The sequence below is a fragment of the Oncorhynchus gorbuscha genome, unplaced genomic scaffold (assembly GCF_021184085.1).
Source record: "Oncorhynchus gorbuscha isolate QuinsamMale2020 ecotype Even-year unplaced genomic scaffold, OgorEven_v1.0 Un_scaffold_979, whole genome shotgun sequence".
Lineage (NCBI taxonomy): Eukaryota > Metazoa > Chordata > Actinopteri > Salmoniformes > Salmonidae > Oncorhynchus > Oncorhynchus gorbuscha.
The window spans coordinates 10,106-31,082 of NW_025745902.1; the positions used below are offsets into that span (position 1 = coordinate 10,106).

Below are 20,977 nucleotides of genomic sequence, written 5' to 3' on the forward strand. Positions count from 1 at the left end.
GGGGACTCCACAGGGGTGCGTGCTCAGTCCCCTCCTGTACTCCCTGTTCACCCACGACTGCATGGCTCCTTCCTGTCAGAGAGACAAGGTGTGACTGTCAAACTGACTCCACCAGGTTCCGTCCTGTCAGAGAGACAAGGTGAGACTGTCCAACTGACTCCACCTGGCTCTTTCCTGTCAGAGAGACACAGTGTGACTGTAAATCAGAGAGAGACCTCCATGACAGGTGGTTGTTTTATCAGAGAGAGACCTCCATGACAGGTGGTTGTTTTATCAGAGAGAGACCTCCATGACAGGTGGTTGTTTTATCAGAGAGAGACCTCCATGACAGGTGGTTGTTTTATCAGAGAGACCTCCATGACAGGTGGTTGTTTTATCAGAGACCTCCATGACAGGTGGTTGTTTTATCAGAGAGAGACCTCCATGACAGGTGGTTGTTTTATCAGAGACCTCCATGACAGGTGGTTATTTTATCAGAGAGACCTCCATGACAGGTGGTTGTTTTATCAGAGAGACCTCCATGACAGGTGGTTGTTTTATCAGAGAGAGACCTCCATGACAGGTGGTTGTTTTATCAGAGAGACCTCCATGACAGGTGGTTGTTTTATCAGAGAGACCTCCATGACAGGTGGTTGTTTTATCAGAGACCTCCATGACAGGTGGTTGTTTTATCAGAGAGACCTCCATGACAGGTGGTTGTTTTATCAGAGAGACCTCCATGACAGGTGGTTGTTTTATCAGAGAGAGACCTCCATGACAGGTGGTTGTTTTATCAGAGAGACCTCCATGACAGGTGGTTGTTTTATCAGAGAGACCTCCATGACAGGTGGTTGTTTTATCAGAGAGACCTCCATGACAGGTGGTTGTTTTATCAGAGAGATCTCCATGACAGGTGGTTGTTTCATCAGAGAGACCTCCATGACAGGTGGTTGTTTTATCAGAGAGAGACCTCCATGACAGGTGGTTGTTTTATCAGAGACCTCCATGACAGGTGGTTGTTTTATCAGAGAGAGACCTCCATGACAGGTGGTTGTTTTATCAGAGAGAGACCTCCATGACAGGTGGTTGTTTTATCAGAGAGATACCTCCATGACAGGTGGTTGTTTTATCAGAGACCTCCATGACAGGTGGTTGTTTTATCAGAGAGACCTCCATGACAGGTGGTTGTTTTATCAGAGAGACCTCCATGACAGGTGGTTGTTTTATCAGAGAGTTCTCCATGACAGGTGGTTGTTTTATCAGAGACCTCCATGACAGGTGGTTGTTTTATCAGAGACGTCCATGACAGGTGGTTGTTTTATCAGAGAGAGACCTCCATGACAGGTGGTTGTTTTATCAGAGAGAGACCTCCATGACAGGTGGTTGTTTTATCAGAGAGACCTCCATGACAGGTGGTTGTTTTATCAGAGAGACCTCCATGACAGGTGGTTGTTTTATCAGAGAGACCTCCATGACAGGTGGTTGTTTTATCAGAGAGACCTCCATGACAGGTGGTTGTTTTATCAGAGAGACCTCCATGACAGGTGGTTGTTTTATCAGAGAGAGACCTCCATGACAGGTGGTTGTTTTATCAGAGAGACCTCCATGACAGGTGGTTGTTTTATCAGAGAGACCTCCATGACAGGTGGTTGTTTTATCAGAGAGACCTCCATGACAGGTGGTTGTTTTATCAGAGAGACCTCCATGACAGGTGGTTGTTTTATCAGAGAGAGACCTCCATGACAGGTGGTTGTTTTATCAGAGAGACCTCCATGACAGGTGGTTGTTTTATCAGAGACCTCCATGACAGGTGGTTGTTTTATCAGAGAGACCTCCATGACAGGTGGTTGTTTTATCAGAGAGACCTCCATGACAGGTGGTTGTTTTATCAGAGAGACCTCCATGACAGGTGGTTGTTTTATCAGAGAGACCTCCATGACAGGTGGTTGTTTTATCAGAGAGACCTCCATGACAGGTGGTTGTTTTATCAGAGAGAGACCTCCATGACAGGTGGTTGTTTTATCAGAGAGACCTCCATGACAGGTGGTTGTTTTATCAGAGAGACCTCCATGACAGGTGGTTGTTTTATCAGAGAGACCTCCATGACAGGTGGTTGTTTTATCAGAGAGAGACCTCCATGACAGGTGGTTGTTTTATCAGAGAGAGACCTCCATGACAGGTGGTTGTTTTATCAGAGAGACCTCCATGACAGGTGGTTGTTTTATCAGAGAGACCTCCATGACAGGTGGTTGTTTTATCAGAGACCTCCATGACAGGTGGTTGTTTTATCAGAGAGACCTCCATGACAGGTGGTTGTTTTATCAGAGAGACCTCCATGACAGGTGGTTGTTTTATCAGAGAGACCTCCATGACAGGTGGTTGTTTTATCAGAGAGACCTCCATGACAGGTGGTTGTTTTATCAGAGAGACCTCCATGACAGGTGGTTGTTTTATCAGAGACCTCCATGACAGGTGGTTGTTTTATCAGAGACCTCCATGACAGGTGGTTGTTTTATCAGAGAGACCTCCATTACTCCCCCCCCACACCACTCTCCACTCCGTCTTGAATAGAACTCAGAGATGTGATGTGGTTTTTACGTTTTTGAAAAGTAATTCCCTTGGCAAGAGTTTTCAGAACCCTTGACTTTAAAATGTTGTTAGTTTACAACCTTAATATAAAATGTATTAAATAATTGGTCCCCCTCATCAATCTACACACAATACCTCTTAATGACGAAGCAAAAACAGGTTTTTAGACATTTTTGCAAATTTATTAAAATTAAAAACAGAAAAATGACATTTCCATAAGTATTCAGACCCTTTACTCAGTACTTTGTTGAAGCACCTTTGGCAGCGATTACAGCCTCCAGTCTTCTTGGGTACGACGCTACAAGCTTGGCACACCTGTATTTGTGGAGTTTCTCCCATTCTTCTCTGCAGATCCTCTCAAGCTCTGTCAGGTTGGATGGGGAGCGTCGCTGCACAGCTATTTTCAGGTCTCTCCAGAGTCCCGGCTCTGGCTGGGCCACTCAGGGACATCAGAGACTTGTCCCGAAGCCACTCCTGCGTTGTGTTGGCTGTGTGCTCAGGGTCATTGTCCTGTTAGAAGGTTAACCGTCGTCCTAGTCTGAGGTCCTGAGCGCTCTGGAGCATGTTTTCAACTCTACGGACAATTTCTTCGACCTCATGACTTGATTTTTGCTCATACATGAACCTTATATAAACAGGTGTGTGCCTTTCCAAATCATGTCCAATCAATTGAATTTACCGCAGGTGGACTCCAATCAAGTTGTAGAAACATCTCAAGGATGATCAATGGAAACAGGATCCACCTGAGATCAATTTAGAGTCTCATAGCAAAGGGTCTGAATACTTATGTAAATGAGGTTTTTCAGTTTTTTTTTGTACATTTGCAAATAAATCTAAAATACTGTTTTTGCTTTGTTATTATGGTGTATTGTGAGTAGATTGATGAGGGAAATGTTTTATTTAATCCGTTTTAGAATAAGGCTGTACTGTAACACAGGGGACGGGGTCTGAACATTCCGTTTTAGAATAAGGCTGTACTGTAACACAGGGGACGGGGTCTGAACATTCCGTTTTAGAATAAGGCTGTACTGTAACACAGGGGACGGGGTCTGAACATTCCGTTTTAGAATAAGGCTGTACTGTAACACAGGGGACGGGGTCTGAACATTCCGTTTTAGAATAAGGCTGTACTGTAACACAGGGGACGGGGTCTGAACATTCCGTTTTAGAATAAGGCTGTACTGTAACACAGGGGACGGGGTCTGAACATTCCGTTTTAGAATAAGGCTGTACTGTAACACAGGGGACGGGGTCTGAACATTCCGTTTTAGAATAAGGCTGTACTGTAACACAGGGGACGGGGTCTGAACATTCCGTTTTAGAATAAGGCTGTACTGTAACACAGGGGACGGGGTCTGAATATTCCCAGGTGTGTGTTCATGGATGTTCCCAGGTGTCAGATATGACCCTGCCCTGCCTTGCCAGTAGGAGGGACTTGATGCGTGGTACCAACTTCTGCTCTGTTCGTTTTCCCTTCAAGTGTCAGGGCCCTAGTCCTTCTTGCTACGACAAGTCCGACCACCGAGGAGAACTTGGAGTCCGGTAACGTTACAAGCGTACAGACACGACCGTGAAACCTAGAATACACCACACGGCGGTTCAAATATGAAAGCGTTCTCTTTTCATATCTTTATCGTATAATATTTGTATTTATTTTCCTCATCGGGGGTCTTGGAAAACGGGAGACCATAAGTACACTACAGAAGCGAGGATATAGCAGTGATACCTTCCTTCACACGCATGGCCAGGCACTCCGCGCGGCGTCCGCGCACGGTCACATAGCCTCCAATTCTACTCCAGCCCACAAACGAAGACTTATTTTTGTATAAACACTCTTTTCTGGACCGAGTCATGGATGTGTGGTCGTACTGGAGCAGGATATGCTGTCGGAGGGTGTTGTTTCTGTTCTGTGTGTTCCAGGAATATCTCAGCTCGATGCTGGACTGCCCGCCAACCTGCAGCTGCTCGCTCACCGAGATATATTGTCATAAATCCGACACCGGGAAATTCTTCCCTGTGGTGGCGCTTCAAGACACCGGGAGCTCAGGCAACAGCAGTGTCGATATAGCCGAGCTATTCAACAATATCTCGTCCATGTAAGTAGCCTAGCCTGCCCTGCAGTAAAATGAAAATGTTTGATGTGTGAAGTGTCTAACTGTCCGTAGCCTCGATAGTTATGCCCTTATTGGTAATATAATGCCATATGAGTTAGGAGCCCGCTCTGTCTACCTCATACCCGCAATATCATTCAGTCATAATGATTCACTCCTGTAACCTACTCGACTATAAGACGTTGATTTAAATCCGTAATGTTCAGCTCACAGCAAATATGTAAGATCATATTGGCCCCAAGACTGATACAAAAGGGTATTGTTGTCTTTAATGGCTTAGTTGTAGTCGTTTTATACCACATCATTAGCCGATGCATCCATCCTCAACGCGAAGAGGTGGAACGTGACCAAAGAAAAACTTTGTGTGTAACACGACAGTAGTCTCTCGTTAAAACACGGTAAAAGACCGGTTAAAACACTTAACATTAGAATTATTGTCACATTTCTGTGTAGATAAATGTTGCGATACACGACGAAGTAGAGGGAGCCTCCATGAAAGATATGGTGTTGGTTAAATGTTGATCTTTCAGCCATTTGCCGAGGGACTGACTGACTATATACGTCTTAGAAAAGAACCGTCTGTTTTAAATAGAACACACAGAGCGCCGATGACGCGCACGTCTCTCGGAGGCTTCCTCTCCTCTCCTTTCCTTTCCTTTCCTCTCCTTTCCTTTCCTTTCCTTTCCTTTCCTTTAATTTCCTCTCCTTTCCTCTCCTTTCCTTTCATTTCCTCTCCTTTCCATCCTTTCCTTTCCTTTAATTTCCTTTCCTTTCCTTTAATTTCCTCTCCTTTCCTTTCCTTTCCTTTCCTTTCCCTCCTTTTCCTTTCCTTTCCTTTAATTTCCTTTCCTTTCCTTTAATTTCCTCTCCTTTCCTTTCCTCTCCTTTCCTCTCCTCTCCTTTCCTCTCCTTTCCTTTCCTTTCCTTTAATTTCCTTTCCTTTCGAGCCGAAGTCAGTGTATTATCTCTCTCTTCACGTCATCACCATCCCTGCAGTCATCCACTCTCTCTCTCTCTCTCTCGATTCCACAGCAGAGCAGACATCACATAGCTTTTTTGTTGTTGTGAAAAGTTAATGCAAGGCTGTAATGTTTTATAATGTGATGTGATTCGTTGAAAGTATGTCGCTTGTTATCGAGTGATTGACATCTGAGGAGCTATAGGCTACGGTTGGGTTGTCTACTCTCTCACCCCATCTCAAACAGATAATGGCTAATGTTGTGTGAGTGGGCTCATTTTGCTCGCCACCTGCCCAGACAGCTACATGATAGGCTGCCTTGTAGCGAATGGAGGAAACACGTTGCAATGCTTGAAATCATGCAGCGGTTTGGGAACGCAATAGCTAAACACGTGATTGAGCTGTATGCGTGTCCGCTGGGCTGCCTCAGTCCTTCGCTGCTAGCACAGCTGCAGTTAGCTCAGTACAACCTAGAGGCAGAGAAAGCGGCTTGGTTTTCAGCACCGTGTTGGCTGGACAGCTCCCACTGTTAACGGAACGTCCTCGCGTTATCTGGCCTGCACTGGGCACTCTGAATACGGTGGATTTTCTCTCTCTCTCTCTCTCTCTCTCTCTCTCTCTCTCTCTCTCTCTCTCTCTCTCTCTCTCTCTCTCTCTCTCTCTCTCTCTCTCTCTCTCTCTCTCTCTCTTTCTCTTTCTCTCTGTCTGTCTCTCTGTCTCTCTGTCTCGAGGGAATATGAAACGGTAACAGCACCAGCTACCCATCCCGAAACTAGGGGACTTGGGACCCCAGGCTACAGTGTATTCCCACTAGTGTATGAAAACTAGAGGCCCTATATTCCCACTAGTGTATGAAAACTAGAGGACTAGAGACCCTATATTCCCACTAGTGTATGAGGACTAGAGACCCTATATTCCCACTAGTGTATGAAACCTAGAGGACTAGAGACCCTATATTCCCACTAGTGTATGAGGACTAGAGACCCTATATTCCCACTAGTGTATGAAACCTAGAGGACTAGAGACCCTATATTCCCACTAGTGTATGAAACCTAGAGGACTAGAGACCCTATATTCCCACTAGTGTATGAGGACTAGAGACCCTATATTCCCACTAGTGTATGAAACCTAGAGGACTAGAGACCCTATATTCCCACTAGTGCATGAAAACTAGAGGACTAGAGACCCTATATTCCCACTAGTGTATGAGGACTAGAGACCCTATATTCCCACTAGTGTATGAGGACTAGAGACCCTATATTCCCACTAGTGTGTGAAAACTAGAGGACTAGAGACCCTATATTCCCACTAGTGTATGAAACCTAGAGGACTAGAGACCCTATATTCCCACTAGTGTATGAAACCTAGAGGACTAGAGGCCCTCCATATTCCCATTTGTATGAAAACTAGAGGACTAGAGACCCTATATTCCCACTAGTGTATGAGGACTAGAGACCCTATATTCCCACTAGTGTATGAGGACTAGAGACCCTATATTCCCACTAGTGTGTGAAAACTAGAAACTAGAGACCCTATATTCCCACTAGTTATGAAACCTAGAGACTAGAGGCCCTATATTTAGTGTATGAAACCTAGAGGACTAGAGGCCCTATATTCCCACTAGTGTATGAGGACTAGAGACCCTATATTCCCACTAGTGTATGAGGACTAGAGGCCCTATATTCCCACTAGTGTATGAAAACTAGAGGACTAGAGGCCCTATATTCCCACTAGTGTATGAAACCTAGAGGACTAGAGACCCTATATTCCCACTAGTGTATGAGGACTAGAGGCCCTATATTCCCACTAGTGTATGAAACCTAGAGGACTAGAGACCCTATATTCCCACTAGTGTATGAGGACTAGAGACCCTATATTCCCACTAGTGTATGAGGACTAGAGACCCTATATTCCCACTAGTGTATGAAACCTAGAGGACTAGAGACCCTATATTCCCACTAGTGTATGAGGACTAGAGACCCTATATTCCCACTAGTGTATGAAAACTAGAGGACTAGAGACCCTATATTCCCACTAGTGTATGAAACCTAGAGGACTAGGGGCCCTATATTCCCACTAGTGTATGAAAACTAGAGGCCCTATATTCCCACTAGTGTATGAAAACTAGAGGACTAGAGACCCTATATTCCCACTAGTGTATGAAACCTAGAGGACTAGAGACCCTATATTCCCACTAGTGTATGAAACCTAGAGGACTAGAGGCCCTATATTCCCACTAGTGTATGAAGACTAGAGGCCCTATATTCCCACTAGTGTATGAAACCTAGAAGCACTTGTGACCCCAGGCTACAGTGTATTCCCACTAGTGTTTTTCACAGTAATTTGTCTCAGAATGATCTCTGTTCAGTGAGTAAGATAAGGCTTCATGTGGAAAGCAGAGCACTTTGTTTCTAGACAGCAGGCAGCTGACGTCTTGTACATGCAGCTCTGCTCTGTTGAATTGTTTGAGGGGCTGAGAGGCTGAGAGGCTGAGAGGCTGAGAGGCTGAGAGGCTAGGAGGCTAGGAGGCTAGGAGGCTAGGAGGCTGAGGGGCTGAGGGGCTGAGGGGCTGAGGGGCTGAGAGGCTGGGAGGCTGGGGGGCTGAGGGGCTGAGGCTGCTTGATGAGACCATTAAGAGTCCCTGTCTGCTATAAAGGGACCCTATTCCCTTTATAGTGCACTGCTTTTGACCAGAGCTGAGAAGCATAGCTATGTCCTAAACAACACCCTATTCTCCATAAGTTCCATTTGTCTCTGGTCTAAAGTAGTGCACTATATAGGGAATAGGGCTCTGGTCTAAAGTAGTGCACTATATAGGGAATAGGGTCCTGGTATAAAGTAGTGCACTATAAACGGAATAGGGCCCTGGTCTAAAGTAGTGCACTATAAACGGAATAGGGCCCTGGTCTAAAGTAGTGCACTATATAGGGAATAGTGCTCTGGTCTATAGTAGTACCACTATATAGGGAATAGGGCTCTGGTCTATAGTAGTACCACTATATAGGGAATAGGGCTCTGGTCTATAGTAGTACCACTATATAGGGAATAGGGCTCTGGTCTTTAGTAGTGCACTATATAGGGAATAGGGCTCTGGTCTATAGTAGTACCACTATATAGGGCTCTGGTCTATAGTAGTACCACTATATAGGGCTCTGGTCTATAGTAGTACCACTATATAGGAATAGGGCTCTGGTCTATAGTAGTACCACTATATAGGGAATAGGGCTCTGGTCTTTAGTAGTGCACTATATAGGGAATAGGGCTCTGGTCTAAAGTAGTGCACTATATAGGGAATAGGGTCCTGGTCTAAAGTAGTGCACTATAAACGGAATAGGGTACCATTTGGCCTGCAGAATAGTCTCTCTTACATCTCCTACTCTTAGAAAGAAAGGTGCTATCTAGAACTAAAGACAGTTCTTCAGCTATAGGAGAACCCTTTGAAGAACCAAAGTAGAACCATTTTAGTTCCATGTGGAAACCAGAGGGAGAGAGAGGAAGGAGGGAGTAGAGAGGAGGGAGGGAGTAGAGAGGAGGGAGGGAGTCAGAGGGGAGGGAGGACTAGAGGGGAGGAGGGAGTAGAGGGGAGGGAGGGAGTCAGAGGGGAGGGAGGGAGTAGAGGGGAGGGAGGGCTAGAGGGGAGGGAAAGTCAGAGGGGGGGGGGAGTAGAGGGGGAGGGAGGGAGGGAGTAGAGGGGAGGGAAAGTCAGAGGGGGGAGGGAGGGATTAGAGGGGGGAGGGCTAGAGGGGAGGGACATAAAGTCAGGGGAGGGAGTAGAGGGGGGAGGGAGTAGAGAGGGGGAGGAGAGAGGGGAGGGAGTAGAGAGAGGGGAGGGAGTAGAGAGAGGGGAGGGAGTAGAGAGGAGGGAGGGAGTAGGGGGAAAGAGAGGAGGGAGGGAGTAGGGGGAGGGAGTAGAAGGAGGGAGGGACCTCTAGAGAGGAGGGAGGGAGAGAGGGGAGGGAGACAGGGCCTGTCAGTGTAAATGGAGGAGACCTTGTCTCCGGTAGTGACACTGTAAATTCTGTGTTATATGCATATCATCAAGTTTGCAGCTGAGGCTGTCTTTGTGTTTTAACTAGGGACCATCTGAGAAGAAGAGAGGAGAGCGAGGAGAGGAGAGGAGAGGAGAGGAGAGGAATGTAGAGGGAGGCTCTGAGAAGAGAGAGGAGAGGAGACAGCATAGCCAGAGAACAAGAGGGGATAGGGAGGAGATGAGAGGAGAGGAGGAGAGGAGAGGGAGTAATGAAGAGGATGGTATAGAAGAGATAGAGGGAGGTAGGGGGAGTAGGGGAGGGGGTGTAGGAGTGGTGGGAGGAGAGGAGTGGGAGGGGAGGTAGGGCGAGTAGGGGAGGAGTGGGGAGGGGTGTAGGGGTGGTGGGAGGAGGGAGTGGGAGGGGAGGTAGGGAGCAGAAGGAGAGGAGTGGGGAGGGGTGTAGGGGTGGTGGGAGGAGACCTCTGGGAGGGGAGGTAGGGCGAGTAGGAGAAGTGGGGAGGGGTGTAGGGGCGTGGTGGGAGGAGATGTGGGAGGGGAGGTAGGGGGAGGACCAGGAGGGGGAGCTGGGGAGGGGAGTCCAGGGGTGGTGGGAGGAGAGGACCTGAGGAGGGGAGGTAGGGGGACGAGAGGAGGGGAGTGGGGAGGGGAGTAGGGGTGGTGGGAGGAGAGGAATGGGGAGGGGAGTAGGGGTGGTGGGAGGAGAGGAGGGGGAGTGGGGAGGGGAGTGTTTGGACCCTGCATACAGAGCTGTAATAAAAAGACCATGTGACCCGTCTTCTCCCACGCAGTCACACATCTGCAGCTAGCGAGGAGCAGGAACACGACATACTAATGAAGCATCTGTACTTAATAACCAGAAGATGCTTTCAGAACTAGAACCAGGGATGTGACTGACTAGCCTGAAGGCTACGCTAGCAACATAAAGTCAGAGGGGTGTGTGTGACTGACTAGCCTGAAGGCTGACGTGCAACATAAAGTCAGGGGGTCTGACTGACAGCCTGAAGGCACCTAGCAACATAAAGTCAGAGGGGTGTGTGTGACTGACTAGCCTGAAGAGAGAGCAACATACAAGTCTCAGCTGAGTGTGAATGTATCCAGGGACCTCTAGCAACATAAAGTCAGAGGGGTGTGACTGCAGCCTGAAGACACCTAGCAACATAAAGTCAGAGGGGTGTGACTGACTAGCCTGAAGGCTACGCTAGCAACATAAAGACAGCTCTCAGCTGAGTGGAATGTATCCAGGGACCTCTGAAAGAGAGAGCAGAAGACACCTCTCAGCTGAGTGGAATGTATCCAGGGACCTCTGAAAGAGAGAGCAGAAGACACCTCTCAGCTGAGTGTAATGTATCCAGGGACCTCTGAAAGACAGAGCAGAAGACACCTCTCAGCTGAACAGTGTTTCTAGACACGACCACTGATGTGATCAGGCCCCGGGCTCTTGGTTGCCATGACACCCTCCTCCAGACAGGCCAGGGTAGTGGGGGTGACCCCTGTTTCAAAGCGGGTGAAGAATTTGTTTAGTTCATTGGCTGTAGAGAGTTGCTGTGTGTGTTTTTGTGAGGACAGCAATATAAGGTCAGAGAGATGTGTGTGAGGACAGACTACACTGAATCATCTGACCTACTGAAGAGATGATTCTTCAATCAAGACTTTTAAAGGTTGAGACAGAGTCTGCGTCTCTCACATGGGTAGGCAGACCATTCCATAAAAATGGAGCTGTATAAGAGAAAGCCCTGCCTCCAGCTGTTTGCTTAGAAAGTCTAGGAACAATTAGGAGGCCTACGGCAGGACCAAATCAGAGGTAGGAGCAAGTCCATGTAATGCTTTGTAAGTTAGCAGTAAAACCTTGAAATCAGCCCGAGCTTTAACAGGAAGTCAGTGTACAGTCGTGGCCAAATGTTTTGAGAATGACACAAATATTAATTTTCACAAAGTCTGCTGCCTCAGTTTGTATGATGGCAATTTGCATATACTCCTGAATGTTATGATGAGTGATCAGATGAATTGCAATTAATTGGAAAGACCCTCTTTGCCATGCAAATGAACTAAATCCCCCCCCCCCCCCAAAAAAAATCTCTGCATTTCAGCCCTGCCACAAAAGGACCAGCTGACATCATGTCAGTGATTCTCTCGTTAACACAGGTGTGAGTGTTGACGAGGACAAGGCTGGAGATCACTCTCTCATGCTGATTGAGTTCGAATAACACACTGGAAGCTTCAAAAGGAGGGTGGAGCTTGGAATCATTGTTATTCCCCTGTCAACCATGGTTACCTGCAAGGAAACACGTGCCGTCATCATTGCTTTGCACAAAAAGGGCTTCAACCATTTAACGGATCATCAAGTACTTCAAGGAGAGCGGTCCAATTGTTGTGAAGAAGGCTTCAGGGCGTCCAAGAAAGTCCAGCAAGTGCCAGGACCGTAATCCTAAATTGATTCAGCTGCGGGATCGGGGCACCACCAGTACAGAGCTTGCTCAGGAATGGCAACAGGCAGGTGTGAGTGCATCTGCAGGCACAGTGAGGCGAAGACTTTTGGGGGATGGCCTGGTGTCAAGAATGGCAGCAAAGAAGCCACTTCTCTCCAGGAAAAACATCAGGGACAGACTGATATTCTGCAAAAGGTACAGGGATTGGACCGCTGAGGACTTGGGTAAAGTCATTTTCTCTGATGAATCCCCTTTCTGATCGTTTGGGGCATCCGGAAAAAGCTTGTCTGGAGAAGACAAGATGAGCGCTACCATCAGTCCTGTGTCATGCCAACAGTAAAGCATCCTGAGACCATTCATGTGTGGGGTTGCTTCTCTGCCAAGGGAGTCGGCTCACTCACAATTTTGCATAAGAACACAGCCATGAATAAAGAATGGTACCAACACATCCTCCGAGAGCAACTTCTCCCAACCATCCAGGAACAGTTTGGTGATGAACAATGCCCTTTCCAGCCTGATGGAGCACCTTGCCATAAGGCAAAAGTGGCCAACTAAGTGGCTCGGGAACAAAACATCAATATTTTGTGTCCATGGCCAGTGTCGTGTCTTTACAAATCAAATCAAATGTTTTTTTACAATCATTAACTGAAGACTGATAGTTTTTATCAAAGATTCTCTGTAATTAGTTACTATGCGATCAACTAATTAACTAGGAAGTCGGGGCACCAAGGAAATATATTCACATTATAAAGTTATCATTTCCGAAAATTAACTTTTCAGATATTTTATCTGATCAATTAGTCTTCAAATTAATTGATTATTTACTTTACCTCACGTTAGTCTCATTCCAAATGTCGTAAATTGTTGGTTATCTGCACGAACCCAGTCTTCACTATGAGTCATCCATACATCAATTGTCTTAAATCATTTATTTATTACTAACTAAGTAATTCACAGAAATGCATCAACGAACAAACAAAGGTAAATGTAATGATAGGAGGATGTGCCCTAGTGGGCTAAACCGGCATGGCGGCTTGTTGGACAAAGGAGAAGTGGGAGTCGACTAAGAAGAATGAAAGTGGGAGTCGACTAAGAAGAATGAAACATGAAATGAGAATGTGCCCCTAGTGGGCTGAACCGGCATGGCAGCTTGTTAGACAAAAGGAGAAGTGGGGGTCGACTAAGAAGTCACTACAGAGTTAATAATTATAACAATTGAAATGCTAATCCTTCACACAGGAAGGCTCACTCATTCGGGGAACAATTGCAATCCATGTATATACACTGCTCAAAAAAATAAAGGGAACACTTACAAAACACAATGTAACCCCAAGTCAATCACATTTCTGTGAAATCAAACTGTCCACTTAGGAAGCAACACTGATTGACAATACATTTCACATGCTGTTGTGCAAATGGAATAGACAACAGGTGGAAATTATAGGCATTTAGCAAGACACCCCCAATAAAGGAGTGGTTCTGCAGGTGGGGACCACAGACCACTTCTCAGTTCCTATGCTTCCTGGCTGATGTTTTGGTCACTTTTGAATGCTGGCGGTGCTTTCACTCTAGTGGTAGCATGAGACGGAGTCTACAACCCACACAAGTGGCTCAGGTAATGCAGCTCATCCAGGATGGCATATCAATGTCCTTCGGTCCTTCTGTAGCTCAGTTGGTAGAGCATGGCGCTTGTAACGCCAGAGTAGTGGGTTCGATCCCGGGACCACCCATACGTAGAATGTATGCACACATGACTGTAAGTCGCTTTGGATAAAAGCGTCTGCTAAATGGCATATATTATTATTATATTATATATAATGTGAGCTGTGGCAAGAAGGTTTGCTGTGTCTGTCAGCGTAGTGTCCAGAGCATGGAGGCGCTACCAGGAGACAGGCCAGTACATCAGGAGACGTGGAGGAGGCCGTAGGAGGGCAACAACCCAGCAGCAGGACCGCTACCTCCGCCTTTGCAAGGAGGAGCAGGAGGAGCACTGCCAGAGCCCTGCAAAATGACCTCCAGCAGGCCACAAATGTGCATGTCTGAATGTGTCTGCTCAAACGGTCAGAAACAGACTCCATGAGGCTGGTATGAGGGCCCGACGTCCACAGGTGGGGGTTGTGCTAACAGCCCAACACCGTGAGGGTGGTATGAGGGCCCGACGTCCACAGGTGGGGGTTGTACTTACACTGTAGCCCAACACCGTGCAGGACGTTTGGAATTTGCCAGAGAACACCAAGACTGGCAAATTCGCCACTGGCGCCCTGTGCTCTTCACGGATGAAAGCAGGTTCACACTGAGCACGTGACAGACATGACAGGGTCTGGAGACGTCGTGGAGAACGTTCTGCTGCTTGCTACATCCTCCAGCATGACCGGTTTGGCGGTGGGTCAGTCATGGTGTGGGGTGGCATTTCTTTGAGAGCAGACTGTGGGCTACCCGGGCAGAGAGCAGACTGGGGTCTACCCCGGCAGAGAGCAGACTGTGGGCTACCCCGGCAGAGAGCAGACTGGGGTCTACCCCAGCAGAGAGCAGACTGGGGGCTACCCCAGCAGAGAGCAGACTGGGGGCTACCCCAGCAGAGAGCAGACTGGGGGCTACCCCAGCAGAGAGCAGACTGGGGTCTACCCCGGCAGACTGTGGGCTACCCCAGCAGAGAGCAGACTGTGGGTTACCCCAGCAGAGAGCAGACTGTGGGTTACCCCAGCAGAGAGCAGACTGTGGGTTACCCCAGCAGAGAGCAGACTGTGGGCTACCCCAGCAGACTGGGGGCTACCCCGGCAGACTGTGGGCTACCCCAGCAGAGAGCAGACTGTGAGCTACCCCAGCAGAGAGCAGACTGGGGGTTACCCCAGCAGAGAGCAGACTGGGGGTTACCCTGGCAGAGAGCACACTGGGGGTTACCCCGGCAGAGAGCAGACTGGGGGTTACCCCGGCAGAGAGCAGACTGGGGGTTACCCCGGCAGAGAGCAGACTGGGGGTTACCCCGGCAGAGGCAGAATGGGGGTTACCCCGGCAGAGAGCAGAATGGGGGTTACCCCGGCAGAGAGCAGATGGGGGCTACCCCGGCAGAGAGCAGAATGGGGGCTACCCCGGCAGAGAGCAGACTGGGGCTACCCCGGCAGAGAGCAGACTGGGGGCTACCCCGGCAGAGAGCAGACTGGGGTTACCCTGGCAGAGAGCAGACTGGGGGTTACCCCGGCAGAGAGCAGACTGGGGGTTACCCCGGCAGAGAGCAGACTGGGGGTTACCCCGGCAGAGAGCAGACTGGGGGTTACCCCGGCAGAGAGCAGAATGGGGGCTACCCCGGCAGAGAGCAGAATGGGGCTACCCCGGCAGAGAGCAGAATGGGGCTACCCCAGCAGAGAGCAGACTGGGGGTTACCCGGCAGAGAGCAGACTGGGGGTTAGCAGAGAGCAGACTGGGGGTTACCCCAGCAGAGAGCAGAATGGGGGCTACCCCAGCAGACCTCGCTAGACTATAATTATCACAACATGATTATGTTTGTCCTGTTTACAGAAGAGCTCTGAACACCTAAGTTTGTTAATATAGTATTTGTAATGCTTGATGCTCATATTCCATATTTTTGGGTGGGTTTTTATTTATTCATTCATTTGATTTGGATTAGACAGTGAAGAGAAGACAGGAATGGTGGGCGAGATTGTGAGTCAGAAGGGCATGAGTCAGATGTGAACCCGTGCTGACTCTAGTAGTCTAGACTGGACATGTGATCCGGTATGAGTCAGCTGTGAACCCGTGCTGACTCTAGTAGTCTAGACTGGACATGTGATCCGGTATGAGTCAGATGTGAACCCGTGCTGACTCTAGTAGTCTAGACTGGACATGTGATCCGAGGTCCACCACACTAACTGTTGGACCACACAGAACACAGGGCTCCATACTGTACATTGTGGATGTAACTTTCTCTCGCAGAAAGGGAACAGAAAGGAAACAGAAAGGGAACAGAAAGGGAACAGAAAGGGAACAGAAAGGGAACAGAAAGGAAGTAGAAAGGGAACAGAAAGGAAACAGAAAGGAAACAGAAAGGGAACATAAATGAAGTAGAAAGGAAACAGAAAGGGAACAGAGAGGGAACAGAGAGGGAACAGAAAGGAAACAGAAAGGGAACAGAAATGAAGTAGAAAGGAAACAGAAAGGAAGTAGAAAGGGAACAGAAAGGGAACAGAAATGAAGTAGAAAGGAAACAGAAAGGAAGTAGAAAGGGAACAGAAAGGAAACAGAAAGGAAACAGAAATGAAGTAGAAAGGAAACAGAAAGGAAGTAGAAAGGGAACAGAAAGGGAACATAAATTAAGTAGAAAGGAAACAGAAAGGAAGTAGAAAGGGAACAGGAAGGAAACAGAAAGGAAACAGAAAGGGAACAGAGGGGGAACAGAAAGGAAACAGAAAGGAAACAAAGGGAACAGAAAGGGAACAGAAAGGAAACAGAAAGGAAACAAAGGGAACAGAAAGGAAACAGAAAGGAAACAGAAAGGAAACAAAGGGAACAGAGAGGGAACAGAAAGGGAACAGAAAGGAAACCGAAAGGAAACAGAAAGGGAAAGGGAACAGAAAGGAAACAGAAAGGAAACAGAAAGGAAACAGAAAGGAAACAGAAAGGGAACAGAAAGGAAACAGAAAGGAAACAAAGGGAACAGAAAGGAAACAGAAAGGGAACAGAAAGGAAACAGAAAGGAAACAAAGGGAACAGAAAGGAAACAGAAAGGAAACAGAAAGGAAACAAAGGGAACAGAGAGGGAACAGAAAGGGAACAGAAAGGAAACCGAAAGGAAACAGAAAGGGAAAGGGAACAGAAAGGAAACAGAAAGGAAACAGAAAGGGAACAGAAAGGAAGCAGAAAGGAAACAGAAAGGAAACAGAAAGGGAAAGGAAACAGAAAGGAAACAGAAAGGAAACAGATACAGAAAGGAAACAGAAAGGGAAAGGAAACAGAAAGGAAACAGAAAGGAAACAGAAAGGGAAAGGAAACAGAAAGGAAACAGAAACAGAAAGGAAACAGAAAGGGAACAGAAAGGAAACAGAGAGGAAACAGAAAGGGAACAGAAAGGGAACAGAAAGGGACAGAGAGGGAACAGAAAGGGAACAGAGAGGAAACAGAAAGGGAACAGAAAGGGAACAGAGAGGAAACAGAAAGGGAAAGGGAACAGAAAGGAAACAGAAAGGGAACAGAAAGGGAACAGAGAGGAAACAGAAAGGGACAGAGAGGGAACAGAAAGGAAACAGAAAGGAAACAGAAAGGGAACAGAAAGGGAACAGAAAGGGAACAGAAAGGGACAGAGAGGAAACAGAGAGGAAACAGAAAGGGAACAGAAAGGAAACAGAAAGGAAACAGAAACAGAAAGGAAACAGAAAGGGAACAGAAAGGGAACAGAAAGGAAACAGAGAGGAAACAGAAAGGGAACAGAAAGGAAACAGAAAGGAAACAGAAAGGGAACAGAAAGGGACAGAGAGGAAACAGAAAGGGAAAGGGAACAGAAAGGAAACAGAAAGGGAACAGAAAGGGAACAGAAAGGAAACAGAAAGGGAAAGGGAACAGAGAGGAAACAGAAAGGGAACAGAAAGGGAACAGAAAGGGAACAGAAAGGAAACAGAAAGGGAAAGGGAACAGAGAGGAAACAGAAAGGGAACAGAAAGGGACAGAGAGGGAACAGAAAGGGAACAGAAAGGAAACAGAAAGGGAAAGGGAACAGAAAGGGAACAGAAAGGGACAGAGAGGAAACAGAAAGGGAACAGAAAGGGAACAGAAAGGGAACAGAGAGGAAACAGAAACAGAAAGGAAACAGAAAGGGAACAGAAAGGGAACAGAAAGGGAACAGAGAGGAAACAGAAAGGGAACAGAAAGGAAACAGAAAGGGAACAGAAAGGGACAGAGAGGGAACAGAAAGGAAACAGAAAGGAAACAGAAAGGAAACAGAAAGGAAACAGAAAGGAAACAGAAAGGGAACAGAAAGGGACAGAGAGGGAACAGAAAGGGACAGAGAGGAAACAGAGAGGAAACAGAAAGGGAACAGAAAGGAAACAGAAAGGAAACAGAAACAGAAAGGAAACAGAAAGGGAACAGAAACAGAAAGGAAACAGAAAGGGAACAGAAAGGGAACAGAGAGGAAACAGAGAGGAAACAGAAAGGAAACAGAAAGGAAACAGAAAGGAAACAGAAAGGGAACAGAAAGGGACAGAGAGGGAACAGAAAGGGACAGAGAGGAAACAGAGAGGAAACAGAAAGGAAACAGAAACAGAAAGGAAACAGAAAGGGAACAGAAAGGGAACAGAAAGGGAACAGAGAGGAAACAGAAAGGAAACAGAAAGGAAACAGAAAGGAAACAGAAAGGGAACAGAAAGGGACAGAGAGGGAACAGAAAGGGACAGAGAGGAAACAGAGAGGAAACAGAAAGGGAACAGAAAGGAAACAGAAAGGGAACAGAGAGGAAACAGAAAGGGAACAGAAAGGAAACAGAAAGGGAACAGAAAGGGAACAGAAAGGGAACAGAGAGGGAACAGAAAGGGACAGAGAGGGACAGAGAGGGACAGAGAGGGACAGAGAGGAAACAGAAAGGAAACAGAAAGGAAACAGAAAGGGACAGAGAGGGAACAGAAAGGGAACAGAAAGGGAACAGAAAGGAAACAGAAAGGGAACAGAAAGGGAACAGAAAGGAAACGAGAACAGAAAGGGAACAGAAAGGGACAGAGAGGGAACAGAAAGGGAACAGAAAGGGAACAGAAAGGGACAGAAAGGAAACAGAAAGGAAACAGAAAGGGAACAGAAAGGGACAGAGAGGAAACAGAAAGGGAACAGAAAGGGACAGAGAGGGAACAGAGAGGAAACAGAAAGGAAACAGAAAGGGAACAGAAAGGGACAGAGAGGGAACAGAGAGGAAACAGAAAGGGAACAGAAAGGGACAGAGAGGAAACAGAAAGGGAACAGAAAGGGACAGAGAGGAAACAGAAAGGGAACAGAAAGGGAACAGAGAGGGAACAGAAAGGGACAGAGAGGGACAGAGAGGGACAGAGAGGAAACAGAAAGGAAACAGAAAGGGAACAGAAAGGAAACAGAAAGGGACAGAGAGGAAACAGAAAGGGACAGAAAGGGAACAGAAAGGGAACAGAGAGGGACAGAGAGGGACAGAGAGGGAACAGAAAGGGAACAGAAAGGAAACAGAAAGGGAACAGAAAGGGAACAGAGAGGGACAGAGAGGGAACAGAAAGGGAAAGGGAACAGAAAGGGAACAGAAAGGGAACAGAAAGGGAACAGAAAGGAAACAGAGAGGGAACAGAAAGGGAAAGGGAACAGAAAGGGACAGAGAGGGAACAGAAAGGGAACAGAAAGGAAACAGAGAGGAAACAGAAAGGGAACAGAAGGGAACAGAAAGGGACAGAGAGGAAATGGAAAGGGAACAGAAAGGGAACAGAAAGGGAAAGGGAACAGAAAGGGAACAGAAAGGGACAGAGAGGGAACAGAAGGTCACAGAGATGAAATGGAAAGGAAAAGAAGTGAATGTAGAATGCAGGGAGAACACTCCTGAGATGTTATATTTTATTTAACATTGCCACATTAAGTCAGAAGTAGCAGTGTTGTAGATCATAATAACCACCTCATAAATCATGTAGAGACAGTCCTGTTGGAATCAATAGAGAGAATCAGCCCTATTGGAAACAACAGAGAGAATCAGAGAAGATTACAATTTGGGAGACCTTTGGATGTTTGTGTAGGGTGGCCTCTTGACAAGATCGTGAAATATTGAGTTGGTTTAACAACAAATAGAAGTGATTCCTCAGTGGAGAGGAGAGGAGAGGAGAGGAGAGGAGAGGAGAGGAGAGGAGAGGAGAGGAGAGGAGAGGAGAGGAGAGGAGAGGAGAGGAGAGGAGAGGAGGGAGGGAGGGAGGGTTTCACACAGTATTACATCTATTACACTACTTCTATATTTTGGTAAGCACTCAAATGGCACCCTATTCCCTACATTCCTATAGGGCTCTGGTCAAAAGTAGTGCACTATCTCTGGTCAAAAGTAGTGCACTATTTAGGAAATAGTCATTTGGGACGGTACCTTGTTGTCTCTGAGGGTATACTTTGGTGTGCTACAGTATGATATAGGACTATCATATTCCCCTCCTAGTATACACCCCTCTCATCTGTCAACACTCGACTGTTGTTGGACAGGATTCCTCCTCTCATCAGTCAACACTACTGTGTTGTTGGACAGGATTCCTCCTCTCATCAGTCAACACTACTCTGATGTTGGACAGGATTCCTCCTCTCATCAGTCAACACTACTGTGTTGTTGGACAGGATTCCTCCTCTCATCAGTCAACACTACTCTGATGTTGGACAGGATTCCTCCTCTCATCAGTCAACACTACTCTGATGTTGGACAGGATTCCTCCTCTCATCAGTCAACACTACTCTGATGTTGGACAGGATTCCTCCTCTCATCAGTCAACACTACTCTGATGTTGGACAGGATTCCTCCTCTCATCAGTCAACACTACTCTGATGTTGGACAGGATTCCTCCTCTCATCAGTCAACACTACTCTGTTGTTGGACAGGATTCCTCCTCTCATCAGTCAACACTAGACTGTTGTTGGACAGGATTCCTCCTCTCATCAGTCAACACTACTCTGATGTTGGACAGGATTCCTCCTTATCAGTCAACACTACTCTGATGTTGGACAGGATTCCTCCTCTCATCAGTCATCTGTCAACACTACTGTGTTGTTGGACAGGATTCCTCCTCTCATCAGTCAACACTACTCTGATGTTGGACAGGATTCCTCCTCCTCATCAGTCAACACTAGACTGTTGTTGGACAGGATTCCTCCTCTCATCAGTCAACACTACTCTGATGTTGGACAGGATTCCTCCTCTCATCAGTCAACACTAGACTGTTGTTGGACAGGATTCCTCCTCATC

At 47.1% G+C, this 20,977-nt stretch overlaps 1 pseudogene; it reads left to right on the plus strand.

The window, feature by feature from the left end:
• The first annotated feature begins 4,419 nt into the window (after window positions 1-4,419).
• LOC124020900 overlaps window positions 4,420-20,977 on the plus strand; it is a 142,477-nt pseudogene continuing 125,919 nt past the window's right edge.